Below are 20,498 nucleotides of genomic sequence, written 5' to 3'. Positions count from 1 at the left end.
ACAAACTCGGATTATACTCGAACCGCGCACGTGGATTTTCCCGAAAAAAGGGCCCATTTCCAGCCTTTTCATGAAAACCGCCCGATCAAACCCACGCTGCTTTATGTCGGTAACTGCAAAATCATTTTTGAACCGAAAGATAGCAAAGCGCTTCGTAAAATTATTTCCTCGAGATTATCTCGAAACGATCGAGTGCTTTAAACGTTTATCCTGCTAAACCTTTTCGTTGCCAAATCCAAGAATGAGATCGTCTAGTAGTTTCGAGATATTGCGTTTAATCTTTAAAAAGCTTAAATCGACAAACGATATCTATCCACATTTATGAAATATATTTAAAAATCTTGTCGTGAGAGATTTGTTGTGTGCTTAATGAAAAATTTCAGTGTGCGGTGATTTGAGGTTTAAGTTATTACAGAACATTATTTAACATTATTTAACGTTAATCAATTATTTAATATCAATTTGAGTTTAAATTCCGCTATATATTTAACGACGAAAATTAGGAAGATGAGTTGAATTAAATTATTTGCTTGCTGGAAGAAAATTTGTCTTATCATTTTAATTCAAAACTCGATCACCGCGGTATCTTCGCTAGATTAAGCGGTTAAAAAATTCGAGTCGAAGGATCGTAGCTGAAGGAAATTACACCGCCAGATCCAGGGGACACGCTGTATACATCGTCGGGCGAAATTAATATTGAGCAAAATGCAATCGGCTTTGCCCGACTGGATTACACAGAGCGAACCTATTGAGGCGCAGCAGACTTCGAGAGACAGCGTGCCGCTGTATGCCGGGTTTAAACGAAACCCATGTAACATATTCCCCGGCCTCCCTTTATATTTTCCAGGATGTGTACAGCCGTCCGAAAGCCGCTTTTCCATTCGCTCGTTCTGAATGGAGGGAGCTTTCTTATTCGCTCACACCGACTACCCACACACAGGGCCGAGGTACGGTCCGCATAAGCTAGACTACTCCTATTGTATCACTGGGAAATTCCGGTATCAGCCAGCCAGCGCAGATAAATATTACATTTTTACATATTACACCGAATATCTCGGGCGGTAGGTACTCACCAGACCACACAGAATTTTCCATTCCTTTTATATTTCCGGATTCATCAAAGAGATCGAAGTCGATTTTTCCACGAGAAAAATTCCGTCTATAGAATATTACAATGTAATTTTCGAAGTTAAACATATCTACAAATGGACTCTTTGAACTGTGAAATTTTTCTCAAGATATCTTGGTTCTGCGATTTTTCAAGGATACGAATAATTTTTTTCAACAAGTCATGCGTATTTTTTGTTAGTTCCGTAATTCATATTAACGTACATACATATATATATACACAACGTGCCATTAAAATATCAGATTTCAATTATCTACCTGCCTTTCTGACAGTGAGGAAAATAAATCGGATGGCGAGATAACAAGGTCTCTCTTCCCGGTGAATTATTATTATTGCCACGGTAATGGGATGGGAAGTTTGCCTAAGGAGGCGACTTCGTTCGGAAACGTATTTCCGCGCACTAATCTCTATCTCATGCGGTAAGGCGGTATGCGGGGCCTTGCGTTTTGCTAACAAGGATACAGCGAGGGCACGGCATTAGTTACCATACGCATACGAAGGGGAATTTATACGTGTAGAAATTCGAAAGCGCGATGTATCTACGCATATATCGCGTCTAACGAGACTTCCTGTGTGCAAGAAACAGAGCGAGCGGGAATCTTGGAAAACGGTCGCCCGAGGAAACGAAAATATCATTTATACAGCCGTATGCTGTTTTACGGTTTATTCACTGACGTTATTGCGTACAAAATAAAATATACCGCCTTCTCCAGTTTCACACACAAGTTATCATTGGTTATCAAATAAACTAATAATTAATTGTAGTCATGATTAAAAGTATATATAGCCAGCGATACATATTCGTTATATTTATCTCGACGACATCGCATTAAACAGTAATTTATTGTAAATATTAATTACAATAAATATATCGCTAATTTTCTCTATTAGTTTATACCTCTTCTCTATAGCGCTATCCAAGTAATTAATAGCGTCCGGATGAGGAATTATTCGACGCCATAAATTTATGTAAATTCGCGAGGCAAACAAATTTGTCAATGAAAAGAACAAATTATTGCTGCACCCGATGATCCCTAAATAATAACAACCGCCCGTGTGTGTCATTTGATTTATAACGTCGGTCATAACGTTTCAAGTTTCAATATGCACTCCGCCCCGATCGATTCCCCGCTCATTAATATCCCATTGATACAATAAATACGAATGCCATTAATATCGATGAGAGACTGATGCGTCCGGACGTTGAATTATGTGCTATTATATACAGAGTGCACGTTATTCGACAATCGAGCGTCTAATTAGCAACGTGACGGCCCCGTCATTCCGCACCCGTAATGACTCGTCGTGCGGAGATAATGATAACGGTAGCTTCGTGGGAGGTACGGCGGTGTTCCGTCTTACAGATAATGACCCCATCGCGGCCAAGCGGTGCGTTACAACGTAAATTATGCGCTGCGGCAGGTACGATGTCAACCGATCGTTGATCCCGAGCCTGCGTTCGCCGGCCAGGCGCGGCGGTTGCTCTTTCCCCTGGATTGCGCGGTCATAATCATCGATATACCGGCGGGTTTCGTAACGACCGCGGGGTTTGCGGCAACAGCCGCTATTTTCGATCGTAAATATCCCACGTGTCGTAAGATATTGCATGCGCGATGTCGTGTAACCGCGATACCTCTCGTTGCAACGCGCTTTATCGTTGTCCTCGATTGGCGACGTGAATATTAATAAATCCACCATTATGTTAATATAAAATATTTTTTACATTATTTTTAGATTTTAGTATGTACTTTCTTCGATCGTACATATATAGAGTCAAAGCAGAGAAATTATTAAATGACGTTACGTTAATTATTGAATATTATTGCAGATATAAATTGATTCATAAAATAAATTTTAGAACAGGTTATTAATTAATCCGAAACGAGCGAGGGCAAATGAGGAATCGCTTAATTTTTTAACGGTTAAAATGAATTTGACATGGCGCGTTTTAATAGCCAGGTTTTCGAGCAAACTGCCCAGAGAAAAAAAATAAATTATGCATGCGATATTTATGCAAAAATAATTTTCCTGAAATGACGAATTATTGATCGACAGAAGCGAGCTTATAATCGATGCATATAATCGATTGCATATAATCATTTCGCTCGAGATAATTGATTCAAGATGATCATCACGAATTCGCTTTTATATAGTTGCATAATGAGACGCGCGTGAAGTGGAATGCATCAGCGTGAATGCAGATTAATGTGAATTACTACAGAGCAGAGGCGGAAAATGCAGCATCAGACAGATTGTTTAAGTCAACGTATTATGCAAGTATGTTTTCTTAAATTATATCCCGAGGCACATAAAAATCTTACAAATATTGGCGAAATAAAAGCCAGCGTAACGAAGTTATCTGTTAATTTGGACTAGCTAAACTTCTCTACTGGATATTGTTTGATTCGAATAAGTTTTGAACAAATCGAGTAATAGGTAGGGCTATTGTTTCTATATTAACGGAGAAACAGAAATTTTATTATTTTAATTACAAATTAGCAAAAATTAATTTAAAAGTTTTTTTTAAATTAGATCTTCAAAATATAGTTATTTGTATTACAAGTTTACTTTTGCCGAGATATTTCCAATGTTAAAATTTGGAGAACAATTAATTTGAACGTTTACTATCAAATGACTTTTCTCTGGACTATTTGCCTCTCCTTTTCTTTTAATAAATTACCAATTTCGTCTTGTCGTTGAAAACCATTGGGAGCCGTCCATTAGCAAAATACATCGAACGGCACTTAAGTACTTTTCGAGGAGAATTGATCGCAGCTCGAAGCTCTTAATTACATTACCGATTGACTTCCCGTGACCGCCCTATTCTTCCGCGTTTCGTGAATCGGCGGTTGGCGATGTGAGACTCCGATAAGTGTTTTCACCCCGCCACCCGAATCTATGGAACAAGTGACTGGTTTCGGTTGATTAACACGATTAATCACAGTTTAACTACTTTTCTCTGTATAGTTCTGGTTCTACGGACATAGAGAATTTAATAGAGAAAATTAAATAACGTTTTCGATTTTGACAATTAAATTTTTTGGATATGGATTCACCTTAACATGTTTCGCAATAAAATATTTCTCTTTATTAATTTTCGATGGATAATGATGAAAACTTTTGTTTAAAGAAAGTTAAAATAAAATTAAAATTAATTGGCCATTGATAAACTAAAATGAATTAATATGTAGATTGTATTAATTTTTTAATAATAGATAAATTTCAAATTATATATAAGAACAGAAAATTGATTGAATTTGAATGAATATTACCCGCTATTGACAAAATCAACAATAAAATAAAATACATTACAGTTCTTTACAAATCTTTCATAAACAGAAACTTTTTGCTAAAATAAGAGACGCCAAGTTTTTCTGATCCAAGAGTATAAAAGTTCTCATTATTAGGACATCCTTTCCCACCAAGAAATCATTGTTGTTTGATACTCCGGAACGACGAGATGAAGAGAATTGTTTCGGTTTCTGCTATCATCTGACTATCTCGAAAAAGGCCCCGGGTGTAAATTGACTCGCCTCCAAGATACCTCGTCAGCAGCTGGGGGACTTAGAGAGGGGTTGGCGACGGGAGGAGGACTGGTGGGTGGCGTGAAAGCGGAGTCGAGTGGGAATATATATTTTCCTTATCAGTTTTTGCACGGAAAGAGCTCGAACATTCGCACACACACGACTGGTCTAGGGTCGACGGCCAAATTTAAAGCCCGTATTACGCGGATCAGCGAGATATTTTATAGGACGAGACCAAAGGACGCCGCTGTCGAGACGGTCATACGTACGTATATGTACATCGCGATAAGGTAAAAAAAGGCGAGAGATCAAAAAGGTGAACAACGACTGTATTGTATTCCACTCTTATCTCCAGACATCGATGTATTATTTATTAATCTTATGTTATTATTGATGACAACATTGCGCGGCATTCGATTATTCATGTTACGGAAATAAAACGTATTTTATTTGAATTTTCTGGATATTTTAGTTTAATATTTGACCAAAAAATTTTGAGTTCTTTCGGGAAATATATTACGTATATCGCAAACAAATTATCTTTAAAGAAAACGCAAAGAAAAAGAGATTTTTTGTTAAAAATTTTAGGACTTAGGATCGTCAGGACAACTTACGTGACTCTCGAACAGAGACTTTAGAGTCTCCGAAGACTTCAGTATTTTTGATCTGTTGAAAAAAATTTCGATGCAATTAATTCGTATAGTTTTATCATATCTCGACGATTTGTGTAAACGTTACTTCAACGGCGCTCGTTCTAAATAATTGTCGGAATTAACCAAAACACTCGCGCTAATTGCGATGGTAATTCTAGCCGTGGGAATTATGCGTGCAGCACACAAACTCCCACCTCTCGTCTGGTCTCGCAGAGGCTGAAATTACAGACCAGACTAATACAATGAGTAATATTCGAGATCATGAAGTTTGTTACTGTAGTAGATGCTTGCTGATACGAGAACAAAAAAATGTGCTAGCTAACGCGGTTTAATTCCACATTAAGTTGTTCTTTCCTGTGACATTAATTGATAATGTTGGACGCGCGGCTATCAACGGAGCTATTATAGAAAACGGTAAATTGTTCGATTGTTCTATTATCACAATGATGTGTGCAGTTGTTTAAGAATACGTATTGTTGAACATAAATCTCATCACGAAAATAATTATTAAATATATATGACAGACAGAGATGTAATTTTATATACAAGATATATATTTTATTTATATTACAATATATTTCAATTTCTATTTTTATATTTCAAAGTATTTATTTACATATATAATATATTATTGTATACAATAAGGCATACTCACACATGTCATATTTTAAAAAAAGTTAAACATAGTATTTAAATATGAAAATTAACAATTATATAAAAATACAATATATAAAATATAATATACCAATTAGCATTTAATAACAGTAAAATATGATATATATAATTTAAAAATATATATAAATATAATATGAGTGTTATTTCTATGTTTATATAATACACGTGCTGTTCCCGAGGGAAAGAGAGAGCCATCGGACTCTGTTAAACGTAATTCTCCAAGAAAATCGTTAAACTGAGTCCTGTTGGGTCACCGCAAATGGCAAACGAGCTTAGATCGTTGTGTTAAAAGTGGAAGCAGTCGGCTCTATACAGAGAGCTTGATTTAAAGTGGCGGATGTCAGGTTGCATTGTCTCTTCTAAGGGGCTGCACGACAGAGGTGCCAGCGTGGTCTCATGCATTCCGCGCCCCAAGGTGCATTCCGCGTCTCGGCTCTTCATACTTAACACCCCGGTCATGCATAATACAACATGCATCTAGCAATACCGTACCGTTACCTTTTAGAACCCCGTGGGGTCTCAATTTTTCACTATTTCCCCTTCTATCACATTACTCTCTAAATCTGACTCAGTGATTCAAATCAGTGGCATACTTTACACTGATGTCAGTGACAGAGATTCACTGATTCAGTAGTACTATTCACTGATTCAGATTTAGAGAGATATATTTTATTCTGAAAATTATTAATATTAAGGTGCCTTTTGTTTTTGTATGTAATAGGTATTCACGAAAGTTGATTATCTTGTAATATTCGTCGATATTTCTCAAAAACACATTTTTTAAAGACATCTCAGGAAAGGCAAAATAAATATTTTATTTTTTGAACATATTAAATGATATTAATAAGAAAAGAGCCTGGCTATAGTATATTTTTATATATTTTTAATTTGTGCATTTGGATATGCGTATAAATTCTTAAGAATTGATTGGTAAGACTTTCAAATTTCTAATCGAAACGTATAGGTATAGAAGATCGCTTTTATGTAATTCGTAATTATAGCGAAGAGATACAGGTCAAAAAAATTCTGCGTTACAGTCAAGTCTCGAGGGTTAAATTCGGTGCCTTTTTTTTAAGCTTTTTTTAGAAAGAGTTTAACTTTACGCTTATCCCTCGATCGTCCGAGAGAGGGATTAATGAAAATTCGGTACTGAATGGGATTAAAGGATTTAATTCAGAGGCGTGCGAAGTGACGGAACCGATGTACGGGCCTGGCACCTGGAGCTGGTGCACCGGACGCGAAGTCGCGCGCACGTGAATATTCCTATGAGAACTTCACCGGGCGGTGTCTAGTCGCGTCGCACGTCGACATTTCGCGACGTGCACTCACCGCGGAGATGCACCGACGCGACGGCTACATTTAATTGGCGCATTGGAAAAGTGTGCATCCGCGAATGGAATTCACGCGGATGCAAGAACTACGATGCCGTTCTACGAAGATTACGATCGCGTCTAAACCGGACGACGATGTCTTTGTCGGGTCTTGAAACTCCGAGCATCACAACGTTCGAGTAATAAATCACGAATGTTCGCATCAAGTCGAAAAAATTCTGAAGTTATAAAACGACGAATTTTTTGTATCATTAATTCTGGTTCAGAATTTTAATGTGAGCAACGAAACTTAAAATCTCTTGATAGGGATTTGAGAAGGTGATATACTTAATTATTCTTTAAAAATTTTAAATTTAATGACAGGATTAACAATGAAAGGAATTTCTCACAATTATAAACTGGTCTGAACATTTATCTTTCTTCCGTTAAGCTTTCACGTTTTTCTGCGCACAAGAAAGATTGTTTGATAATTTAACAGGAAATGTTTGAAATACACTCTCTTCCATAACTTATTATTATTTAACTTATTCTGTAACGATTTTATGAATATATACTCTGTAGAATATGGTATAAAACAGTAGAATGGAATAATGCACGATTTAAGTCAGTCTTATTCTCACATTTACAATTCGCGTTCGCTTTCGCAATTAGTCGCGTGAATAAAGTTTTTGCCGGAGCGAATAAACTTTTTTACCGTTCGTCCTTTAATTACACCCGGCTTGGTTGGAAATGTCGGTTCGGAATGACGTCCGGCACGCCGGCCTCTGACCGTGCAAGATTTCGCAGAGATACGTCAAGCGCGTATTTTTCGCGTAGCGTGGAACAGGATTTGCCTGTCAGCTTCGTTGCTAAACGCGGACGCGACGATCACGATAAGTCACGGGTGTACTCGCGCGAAAGCGCGACAAATAAAGCGCGCAAGCACAGGTTCCCGTACACAAGTTCGACGTGAGATAGATGTACCGATAAAAATCGTTAAATTTAAAAGTTCTTGTATAAACTTGGGACTTTAACTTGAATTTTTTTTCAATCTCCATTTCACTTCTTGTTTCTCTTTCGAAGTTTTTTAATTTAACAAATTTTTGTTACATCAATCTTTTCTACATTTTATTATGTTTTTATATAAAAATAGTTTTATATCATATATATATATATATGTGTATATTTTGCATATATATTTTATAAAAAATGTTATGGGTTATTATTATGCATAGAATATATTTCAATATTTCAACCTTTCATGATGTAATTTTTTTTGTCTTGTACGAAGACAATAATTTGGGAAGTGTTGTGAAAATAATGGCCGTCCGCGGGCTTGACAGGCAATTCGCCGCAATAACGGAAAATTTCAGCAACGTCGAGCGGAAGGAGACTTCGCTCGTTATTAATCAGTCGAGCAGAAAGCAGAATAGTGGCGCAAACAATAAACGACAGGGGAAAAAAGAGGTCGGAGGCCGCGCAGATTTGCGTTCGGAAACTACCTCGCGCGTTTGATACTAGCGCGGTTATAGTTGCGTGATAGTCGACGAATGGGAAGTTGACGCTGCGGTGTACGATAGCGGTGGCTCGTTCGCGTGTACAAGCGTACGTACAATCGCGTTTTGTCCGCCTTGAAAACGCCAGTTTTGACCATACTGTGTGACTAACGACGAGTTGGGAAATTGGGATGTACTTCGGGCTTTTTTTTTCACGTTGGAGATGGAAATATGTGTCGGATGGAAATTGAAATATATGACTAATCCCGCGCGGTTTTGACTGTCTGAATATTCAAGAGAATAGGTGAAAATTGTATCGCCCGTAAAATACTTTTATTAAAATATATTTGCGGATACGTCAATCAATGCGTCGTCGCGTTCTCCTAATCAGAAATATTAAAATATTGCAAATTGGGGGCGACTGAAAATACCCAATATCTCTCACGCTAATTAAATTTCTAGCGAAATCCCTCAGGTGAAAAAATTCGATTTCCCCTTTTATTTCGTTCTAAGTGTGGGTTTAGTTATTTTATGAAATTTAATACGTAATTGATAAAATGTACGCATAATATTGAAGGACTCTGGAGGGAATACTTGCAAAAATAATGTTTAAAATTTTGAAGAAAAATTAAGATAATAAAAATTTGTTGCATGACTTTTAGCAGACTTTGAAATAAACAATAGCATGGATGGTTCGTTAGGGACTTTCAACAAGCGAAAAGATTCACAATAGGTCTACCGAGAGCAATTTGCGAGATTTTCTACGCTACATTCGGACGCATCCATGCTTTTTTTATTAGGTCCGATTCTCCTCTCTCGTTCCCTGCTTTTCCTACAGTGACTCGAGCCAAAACCGACAAACTGTCCGCTCCGGTAGTCTCGAAAGTTTTTAACGCCGCGAGAGACGAGTCGAATGGGAAAGCTGCCGCAAAATAGGATTTGGTAGGTAGGATCTCCCGGGGATTTGAGCGAAAGAAGCGCTTTTGTGAGCGCGCGCGTAAGTACAACGCGAGTAAACGCGCGTAATGCATTCTTCCTAATCTGCCGAGTTCTGTCGTTTTATGCATGTATGCATTGTTTTTCGAGCGAGGGAGGGAAAACACGTCCGCGCAATATCGCGAAGCACACAGCAGAGGCACACAGGGTGGAGCAATTCAGAATAACTCCGCTATTCTTATATTTGCCGAAAATTTTGAGAACGAGATATCTAGGTACGCTGCATACTCCCGTGATGCAAGAAACGTCCAATAGCAGAGTAAGAATTTGAGCGAGCTCTTTGGCGAAAACGGCGAGAGATGTTGATCGCGCTACGTATAAAGACGTAGAAATAACGAAATATACATTTCCGCGTTGTACCGGCGTGCACCGTAACGATAAAAATGCCGCGACATTGATTTTTAACGGCTCCGCCTTTGACGACGAAGGTCGTATTTTTCATACGTGTTCCTTTCATATTTTAATTTCACGCAGGAAACGTAATCAAACGCAGCAGACCGAGGATTTCGTGCACTGTCGCGTTATGCATTTGCTAAGGCTGCCACGTCGCATTCAAAGTCGCGGATGTGCAACAATGCCGCCCGCCCTAATTTAATGTGTGCAACGAACCCTTTTTGTCGCTACCTCTTTGTACCTTCGAGGGAACAATGAAAACGTCTGAATGATTGAAACTGCTTCTTCGCGTTTTGTGTATATGCCTACTGACACACATCTTTTTGCGACATCTTTTTTCTCGAAAAAAAAAAATCATTTTATTCAGACTTAAACTTTCGGAACAAAAGCGGATGAGGTTTTCTAACAAGGAGAGAGTCATATGTTATTTTTTTATCTTTTATACCTATCACGGATGTACGAATATCTGGAGGATATTTTTGCAAGGTTGAAGCTCGAGGAGAAAGAAGATTGAAAGTCTGATCAACCAAGATGTGGATGATGGTTAATTTCACGGAGTACGGTCTCGTTCTCATTCAAATTGGTTCTTCTTTTTTCGACTTTGAATTCTTCTGTTATTGCAGCCTTGTTCGCTTAACAATCTGGCATATTGCAGAATAACATTTTTACTATATTCCAGGCTATTTTTAATTACGGAATAACTTTAAATCGATGTCTCGATTTCTACGAATTTACGTGTAATTAACTAACAATAAAATGGCCACCCTCGTTCAAGGGAATATCTTAACGCTCCGTCCAGATATTCATACGTCCATGTTAATATTTTTAATAATCTTGGCTTTCTAGGATAGAGGAGTTGGGAGTGGACTAGTATAATCCACTCTTGTAAAGAAATTAAATACTAGGAAACCCTTATGGGAAGGTAAAGACGCGATAATTAACGACCATAGAATATAATAAAATATCTTTAATAAATAAAAAGCAAAAAGATGATTAACGTACCACAAGTCTAACTCCGCGTCTATTCAGCACGGAAAACTGGTATAAAGTCGATTACTAATCGAGATATAATTACGAAGAACTTTTAAGACCTTTAAAACGCGAGAATTACCGCGACTCCCCACTTGCGGCGTTTTTCAGATAATCGTATCCTAAATCGTCGCTTTTGTCGGTGGAGCGGGGTAATCTGGAGCGCGCTGAATCGACCTGACCTGCTCGCACCTGCATGAATAAGCTCTTCGTAAATCAGTCCAGCGTCTCGCGGCGCAATCTTGTCATCTTCACGTTCGCGGTCACCGCAACGATTTCGATTTGTATGTCGAAGTTCGCGGCCGCGCGAGGGCCAATCCGGCGTGCGCGGCGACTCGCGACCGGCGCGCCGCGCCGTCGGTCGGCTCCCCAGCGGGAGTGACGGGCTGACGGGAGCACCACCGGAGCACAGCGCACAGCTAGGCGAGCCGCATCGCTCGAGCACGTCAGTCCGCATCGTCGTCCCGTAAGGAGTGCGTCGCGCGGTTCGCGCACTCCGTCGAGTGTTCTTTTCCCCTTCGGTCGATTCTCGCACATTTCGAATTTTGTCTCGCCTCCGCGCTCGGATTTTCCCTCCGGGTTTTTCCCTCGCCAAGCGAGTCACGTCTCGCCCGCGGTAGTCCGAGACGGATCCCGGGTGCTTTCGTCGCGCGAATACGTGACGCGATTTGCAAATTGACATTCGCGAAAGTGACGCTGGGAGGAGGAGGAGGAGGAGAGAAAAAAAAGTGAAGTGACTCTCGAGCGGCGAGAAAACACTACCTTGACATTGATTGCCGGCGAGATAAGGGTAAGACGTTTTGCTGTTACTCTAATCTGGCTTTGAAATAACATACGGGACACTGTGTATATGTACTCTCTAAATCTGAATCAGTGAATGTCACTGATATCAGTGACTATTTACTGATTCAGATTTATAGAGAGTATCTCTATATCTATCTCTGTTCCCAATCCCAATTCACATAATTTTATTACTAATAAATCTCATTTTAATTTAAATTTGAGACGCTATCGATAAGATATTTTAAAACTGAATAAGCTGCTCTCAGATCTTTTCGAAAAGAAAAAAAATTATCTTCGTCATTCATGAAAGAATCCTTGAATGGTAATTACGCGGGAACGGTCTTACACGCCGGCGATTCACGATCGTCAACAGTCGCGGCAACGGTCTCTCGTGGTTCCCCGCCTTTTCAAAACACAAATGATCGGGCATTTTCGCAAGGGACACGAATAACCCGCGAACGGATCGTGCGGTCCGTAAGAAAGGACATTGAATTATTGCCGTTGCTATACATACATCCAGCGAATGCCGAGCAAGAGCTATTAGGTTTTCCGGTTTGAGGAGCGACGACGGTAGGAGCGCAGGGGAGCCCCTGTGAATGCAAAACCGGTTGCATTGAGAAGGTCAGTTACTGCATCGGCGCCACTTCGTTCGGCGATCCTTATTTCGGCCATGTGTTCCTTGAAATTTTGAGGGGTCCTTGTCCCCTAAATTCTACAACCACGTTCCGAGGGTCGTATAGGACCTCGGCCGAGCTCGAACCAGGCAGACTTTTCAAACGCCGTTGAACGAGTTTATAAAAACTGGTTTCTTTCTGCGCGTTTTATTCGGGTTAGCATAATCATTTAACGCTCGAGGCTTGTATTACATATATTCTCGGATATTTGTTACAGGTATTAACACGAAGAGTAACGTGGTAAATAGGCAGGCCAACAATACGAGCTAAATAAAAAGATGTTTCAGTGATAAATTAGTTTATTCTCAACATAAATATAAAGAATTGAGAAGAGAAAATTACTTACGATATTAATTACAGGTATTAATTACGAATTTTACATACGTACGTATAAGTTAGAGCGAATCGTAAAGTTTAGCGAAAATTTAATAGTAAGTACGACGATGGCGGGGTTTTTCCAATTTTATATACTCTTGCTATCCACTTTTAATGCGGCACCTGATAGCGGCACTCAGTCGTAAAATAATTATTGTAGTCTTGATCGGGAAAGGTTAACCATGGAAAAGAAATAACAGGATTAAATAGTAAATGGGAAGAGAATTACTTTATTAGAGTCATTCTATTAGACACGTTGAAACGACGCAGGGTGCGCAAGGCCCAATCGTATCGGTATATGAAAGCGCCCTCGTGTGATGGCGAGACCTGTGTCATATTCTAGGATCAATAGATAAAGAAAAGAAGAGAGGACGAGTCGACTTAAACGAGGGCTTCGATGGATCTCGTTTGAAGCCTCGAAGGCCAAGGCTGCCGCTTACGCCGAACTGCGAAGCAAAGAAGGAAAGAGAGAGACTGGAAGAGAGAGAGAGAGGGGGGGAGGGAGGGAGAGAAAGAGATGAGCTATCTGACACGTGGGCGAACTCCGAAGACTCACAAGCTTGAGCGTCGCTGAAAGAGAGAGGGAGAGAGATAGACGAGAAAGGAAGAAAGGTAAGGGATTACGTAATATAAGGCCTCGTGCGAGAACGAGGATTGAAGGGGAACTGCCGCTTTGGAATGCAGCCCGTAGATTTGTAATGATTACGTAGCAGCCGGCACGTTCGATCTTTAACCCTTCTGACGTTCGTAGCGCTCGAATCGACCTTTAATCCTTCTAATACGATCTTTTGCGAATGTGCGAATTTTTTTGTTGAAAATATTGGGAATCAGTATTTATACCTTCGACACGAATAATTTCGAGGCATTTTACCATGATATTTAATATAATATAATATAATATATAATTTTTTGGTTATTATTAAATTGAATTATTTGATATGTAATTTATCTTTTTATATATTATTTTTGTATTATATATATATTTTCTATATATTATTTTTCTACGCAATAGTTTTTTTTACAAACTATTGCTTTAGCAATAGGTAATTGCCGCTAATCCTAATTGAATCTAGTTTTACTATGTTTGCGCACAAAGCTGCAATACAGAAAAGGAGAGCGAATTGCTTATCTAGGATTAGTTAATATACGGTCGATGTAAACTGACCTAAATAGATAGTATTAATCTTCCATTGACGGTTGGAAAATCTCTAGGTGTGCTGGGACAATTGGGAACTAGGAACTATAATTAGCGAATATTACGTAAATGGGCCATCATTTAATTAGTTCACTGATTCAAGTAATATTCACTAATTTAAGTTTATTGGTATTGCGATGACCGTAAATATTCATAAAATTCTTTAATTCCGAGAAGAGGTATCATTAAAAAAACCACTAAAATTAAAACATCTAATTTCTCTCTATTAATTCTCTTAATATTATTTATTTTATTAATCAATTAATCATTCATCCGTATATTTATTACATTACATATCTATTATTTGCTCTCTGGAAATCTCATTCGCAAAAATTCCTTTATTTTCGCACACGTTTAATTCAGAAGCTGTTTATATATTGAATCTCGTACTTCTTTGTTTAGTCTTTCGTATCGCCAATAATCGAAAATGATTCCCGACAGTCTCGCCGTGTAATCCGTTAATGCGTGCCAAAAATAACGTACTCTCGAGAGATTTGTTTGCGAGTATATGTGTGCTCGTTTCAATCGTGGTAGCCGCGTGTTATTTAACGCGCCAGATGTCAGCCTCGTTACACGGTGTCGCATTATAGCAATTTCGTGGATTGCGAGAGGAGGACGCGAAACCCACTTGATATATCTGAAAGCCCGTCAATTGGCGATTGCGAAGTCGCGGCGACATGGCGCGCGAATTATACGCCTCCGTGTATTACGGTTCATTTCGTACGGCTTTCGAATACAATCGCGACGGGAGAGCTAGAGAGAAAGAGAGAGAGAGGGGCAGGAGGAAATTGAAAGAAGTGGCTATTAGAGCCTATACGTAGAATTTGCACGAGTCCACTCCGTATTTGTTTGTCTCGGTATTTCCCCGGAATGACATCCATGATTAATATGTCACATATACTGCATTGTTGTTGATGTTATATGTCACATATATTGCGATTTAAATGTCTTTAATCAGGAATATCGTAGCCATTGTTTATCGCACTTATCATAATGATGAGTCTCTTAAATGTCTGTGATATTTCCGTTTCGAAGCACTTTGCGCCTTATCGCAGAGGAACTCGCGTAAATCGCAACAGCTTTTGCGTAACGTCTTGCTCGACTCATCGATTTATTATTCTCATCGCGCGTTTATCGCTATAGATTCTTATATCTAATTATACCGCGCTCAAATATTGATCAGGGAAAAATTGAGTGAAAATTGACTGTCGTCGGGCAGAGAGTATTAAGAATATCATGCATAAATGAGATGACACACGATCGGATTCATTCTCGTTAAGTATATACATAGACGCGCGACGTGTATGCGGTCTACTCGACGCGCATCGCGCTTACCTATTTGACAGATAACACTATCGTCGAGGGCGAGAAGTCGGCTATTAGGATAAAAGCTGACGGATCGCGTAGCGCTGCCGTTGACCTGTCGCGCGCTGATGGTAGGATGACATTTATCGCGCTTATCTTGATACTCGTGATACCTGACTAATATACACAATATACTTCTTGCAATAAGTACCTATAAGCGATATTATCTCGCTTCTTGTTATTGATAAGGTTTTTTCCATAAGCAAACACACAGATACGAAAGAGATGAGATAAAGGAATAAGAGGTCATGAGGATATTTATTCGGCTTAAAAATATCCATTGTACTTTGCTTCCATGGATTTGGATTTTATGAATTTCTTATCGAGGTAAATATTGTTAGAATTCTCCTTCGAAATATCTGTTATCTCGCATTTTGTGATTTTATTTGTAAATTAATAGAATATACAGTATCTTTTTTAATATGGAATTTTTTTGTGGGCGTTTATCTACGAGAATTGTTTGATTGGAAATTAAATTGCTCGATTGCTTCAAAATTTTTTTGCTATGTTTCTGCTGTTTTCATTTATTTCACTCGTAAATCGAGAGAGCGAGACAGTTTGTCGATGTGAAATATGAGTTTCTGATTGTGAGCGAGATAAAGTGTTTATATTGGAAGCAGCTAAATAATTACGAAATCCGGCCTTTTTTTCCTTAATGAGACACGTCGAAATAATAACGATATACTATATGTCGGTGCTGGTAATCGTTCCGTGTAAATGGACCACAAACACACAGGACCACTCGGTCGCGCTTGTCATAAATCGTGACGCCCCTAACTAACGTCAGCGTTGAAACTGTCGCCGCGCTCTACACACGCCGCGCGATAATTGAAACGCGCGCCGCGCAAAGTCATCACTTTGCCTGTAAATTATTTTTTATCACAGTGCGCGTTATTTCCCCGGGGATATTACCGGGCGTGTGCTCTCCGATGCTTTCCGAAGCTTCGCTATTCCATCGCGTGCGTTATCGCCCGAAATATACGAGCGCGCGTTTCGGGTAACGCTTATGTTGGACCGCGCGCAATGCGCAGGGATTTCGGTCGCTTTTTTGTTTCCGGTTCATCGCGAAATATCGCGCAAATTTCATTTCGCGATGCATCAAAAGCAATCGCGGGAAGTGATTGTTTTGCGATATTAAAGGATCGTTGATTAAATTCGACTGCCGTCGAGAACGGCAGTCAGATTGAATTAGCGAATGGAATTTTTAACGGACTCGTAGATTTCAAGTACAGACGTACAAACGTTTTCTCTCCGTGACATTTCTTGAATCAACATTTGAACTAATGCATACTTTGAATTACAATGGCTAATATGTTTTTCTTGATTCTGCGTTACGCTTTAATTTTTCCATGATAATGGAGTTTCCGTCATAATATTGAAACAGTAATTTGAGACGCAGTTCCATGAACGACGGAAAGTTTTTAATAGACTAACTACATAAAGAATGATTGCACAACAAAGATGGAAGGAAAAGCAAGAGAGGGTATTTATCTCATTTATTTATTCTTATTAATAATTCTTCAGGCAGAAAGGCTTCTATGAAAGGCAATTATTTTGCAACGGATATTGCGTGTGACGATACGAAGAAAGTGTGGAAATATTAAGTGTATTTTATGGTCGCGATGTGAATGGTATTTCTTACTATCATCGAGTTTCACGTGTATAAACGTTCGCTCAAACGATAGCGATTTACGCCTTTCATAACGCTCGCACAATTCGAGTTACGAAGAACGATCTCGTGGTTACCATTCAGCCACGCTCTGGTTCCCCATTATATCATGAATACGTCATGGAAAATATCTTGTGAGGTTTACATCCATTCATCGACGATGACCAAATTGCGCATTGTGTGTCGTTTTATTAGCTCGCCCGGATAAATAGATTACGCTCCTTACGTATGTTGTCGTTTCAACGTGGCTCTACAAAACGAATCGAGGAGTTAGCGTCAACGACTGGAGACAACTGAAAGCGATCGGCTTTCTTCCGATTTATTTTAGAAACTTTTTAATTATTATATATATTATATATATATATATATATAGACATTCTATTGAGAGATTTATCGAGATGATAATATTATACGTCATTATACGAGTAAAGAATTAATATATCTCTTTTAATCATGGTTCGTGTATCAATCTTGAATTTCATAGTAAAAACTCTTTGTTATTGTGAGTTTTTAATTTTGAAGAGAGAAGATTGCTATTTAACTCTGAAGTTCTGTTAAAAAATTAGTTTTCATCAGTGTGCGCATAATTAAGTCAAAGCCATTACACGTTAAAAGATATGTCGCTACATTTCCTGCATTGACTGATTTGCGCCGCGCGATATGTATGCCGTATTGCCGTGAGATTGCACGTATTTAAAAATTTTACACAAAGTTTAGTTACAATGACGAATTGAACAAATCTTTGAAGTTCAATCCATTCTAAAATTTGATAGGTATAAATATTTACAAAATATTAACTTATTAATACGGTTTTTTAATATCCTTAGAGAGAACATTAGAAAAATCTAGATTTAAATTACTATTTTTCTGCGAATACTTTCTCTCGCGATCAAATCTAATTTTACTCTCACGATTATAGGGCCTCAAGGCCCTCAAGTATACACTGTCTCAGTACCGAGCGCGATCCGCAGAATGGCACGAGTTTGAGCTTCGGAATGGCACGATCGCGATCGTTATTCCGCATACGGGTCCGCTTTATCACGGCTCGCTTACGATGGCAGGCGCGCGTTTAATCGCATCCGCCAGCCTCACGGATCGCGGATTGTTATCGGGCCAATTACGACCCGTCGACGGTCGCTTTAAATTGACGACGACGATGAAGACGACGTTGGTATTTGCGCTAGCGGCACCTGCTCTGCTGTTTCGCACTTATACGACTGCATTGTTTACAACGTGCAATCCCACGGCAATGGCATACATATCGCGCGGTGCAAATCGGTGCGGGAAATGCATCAACATATCTTTTAACGTGCGGTGACTTTGACTTAATTAGGCGCACAACGACTGATAATAAAAATAATGATTCAAAAATAAAAATTTGCGACTAATGTTGACCCCATTGAATTTCTGTCTGAGAAGAGTTAACTTCAAATCGTTTATTTATCGCGTCTGTAATTTCTCGTCTTTCCGGCGCATTGATTAAGTGAAAAGGGAAAATCATATTGAAAATAAAGCCCGTATTTCAGTCGGGAGTTTTAGTATGTCTCGTGTGGTTAAAATATGCCTGAACTTTCCAGCCAACGCGACGATATAAGCTAGCGCGTATACTTTACATTCCACGTACGTATACTTTGTTTACGTGCACTATGCGCCCTTAGAGGGTCTGTAAGCGAGAATAAATAACCAACCCCGCCTATTTATTGCGCGGTCTTATAATTGCCGTCTATTTTACACAAGTTCTCAGGGGACACATTGGCTTAAAGTCTCCCGAGAGTGAATCGGTAAAATACTACTGATGATTGTACTAATCTGATCTGATTAAATTATTAGCTCTTTCTATATAAGATCTCCAACTTTTGTATTTATTCTGGATTAGTTCTATACATATATGTTTTTTAAATTATACTTTTGTAAGTACTTTTTAAAGTTCCTTTTAGATGTTTATACATTAGGTAAGATATTAAGAGCTATTTATAGTTCCAGAATTTTCACGCATTAAACTTCTATATTAGAAATCGGAATGTACCAGAAATCAGAATTTCTGATTCCTATAATTTCAAATTTATATCACATAACCTTTGATGTCTCTCGGATATATCAAACTTTCTCGTCTCGGGACGACGTATCTTACAACTGCTGAATTAATGAAACCGTTGGTGATGTGCAACTAGCTTAATCGGGTAAACCTCCAGAAACAGTTTATCGTATGGCGTTGCTTCGTCAAAGCATAATTCCATATCGGTGCAAAAAATTTGAAAATTCATTAATCACGTAAGGCTTAGCAAGGTCGTGCAGGACGAAATTTATTTAGCTTTGACATTCCTGATACTCTGATAGCGAATAATAATTAGTATAATTAGCAATATGCGGCAGTATAATAACATTGAGAATTTATTTAGTATACCTCGATACGGCATAACGTGTATACTTTCAAGAAAATGCAAGAGTGAGTGCATCTTTCGCCATAATTCATGCTATGTAAATAAGTATGCACGGAGGTGCTTCCTCCGTGTGAATACTACGCGAATAACTACGGAAGAAGCGTATTTGAAAAAAAGTCAGATTTTATATTCTCCAAGTGACACAGCATTAACGTTAATCATACTATATAGTATGTCCCAGAAACCTTGATGTCAATTTTAATAATACATTCTTCGAGGAATATATAATGAATGGAATAATTAAAGTACGATAAAATAGTAATGGAATGATAAAATGGAACAATTTGAAATTATAATAGAGAAATATTATGCTAGATAATTTTTCTACGATGTTCAAGAATAATGTGTGTGTGTGTGTGTGTGTGTGTGTGTGTATATATTTATACACACATATATATATATATATATATATATATATATATATATATATATATATATTGCAGTTTTTACTAACTTAAATACACGAAATTTAAAAAATTAATGCGATCTGTTAATTCCGTGTTTATTACGGTTTTAGACATGATTTTTTGGAACATTTTTAGACGTAATCCACTTTTTTCTTTATTTTTTTAATTTACGCGAAAAGAGAGCAAGCTTATTTCTCTAACAGCAAAACGTGGTATTGCAAGAGGATTATAGCGCGGGCATAGCAGAGGAAAAGGTCGAATCTGTACGTATGAATGTGAAATATTTGAATTATCATAGCGCTGACAAATGCTGTCAAACGTACAGATGACAAAATGTAAAACATAACTCCTAAGAACGATTAGATAGTTATCGACGAAATATTT

At 38.4% G+C, this 20,498-nt stretch overlaps 1 protein-coding gene across 2 annotated transcripts in view; it reads left to right on the top strand.

Annotated features, from left to right (window-relative positions):
* Nucleotides 1-11,624: 11,624 nt before the first annotated feature.
* Nucleotides 11,625-20,498, top strand: part of LOC139814993 (beta-1,4-N-acetylgalactosaminyltransferase bre-4) — a 91,468-nt gene continuing 82,594 nt past the window's right edge. For both annotated transcript variants that reach the window (XM_071781602.1, XM_071781675.1), the window contains exon 1: nucleotides 11,625-11,995. The gene's annotated coding sequence lies outside the window, so the exon portion shown is untranslated. The remainder of the gene's footprint in view (nucleotides 11,996-20,498) is intronic.

Source organism: Temnothorax longispinosus, chromosome 1, assembly GCF_030848805.1.
Source record: "Temnothorax longispinosus isolate EJ_2023e chromosome 1, Tlon_JGU_v1, whole genome shotgun sequence".
NCBI lineage: Eukaryota > Metazoa > Arthropoda > Insecta > Hymenoptera > Formicidae > Temnothorax > Temnothorax longispinosus.
This window is presented reverse-complemented; position numbering and strand designations above follow the sequence as displayed.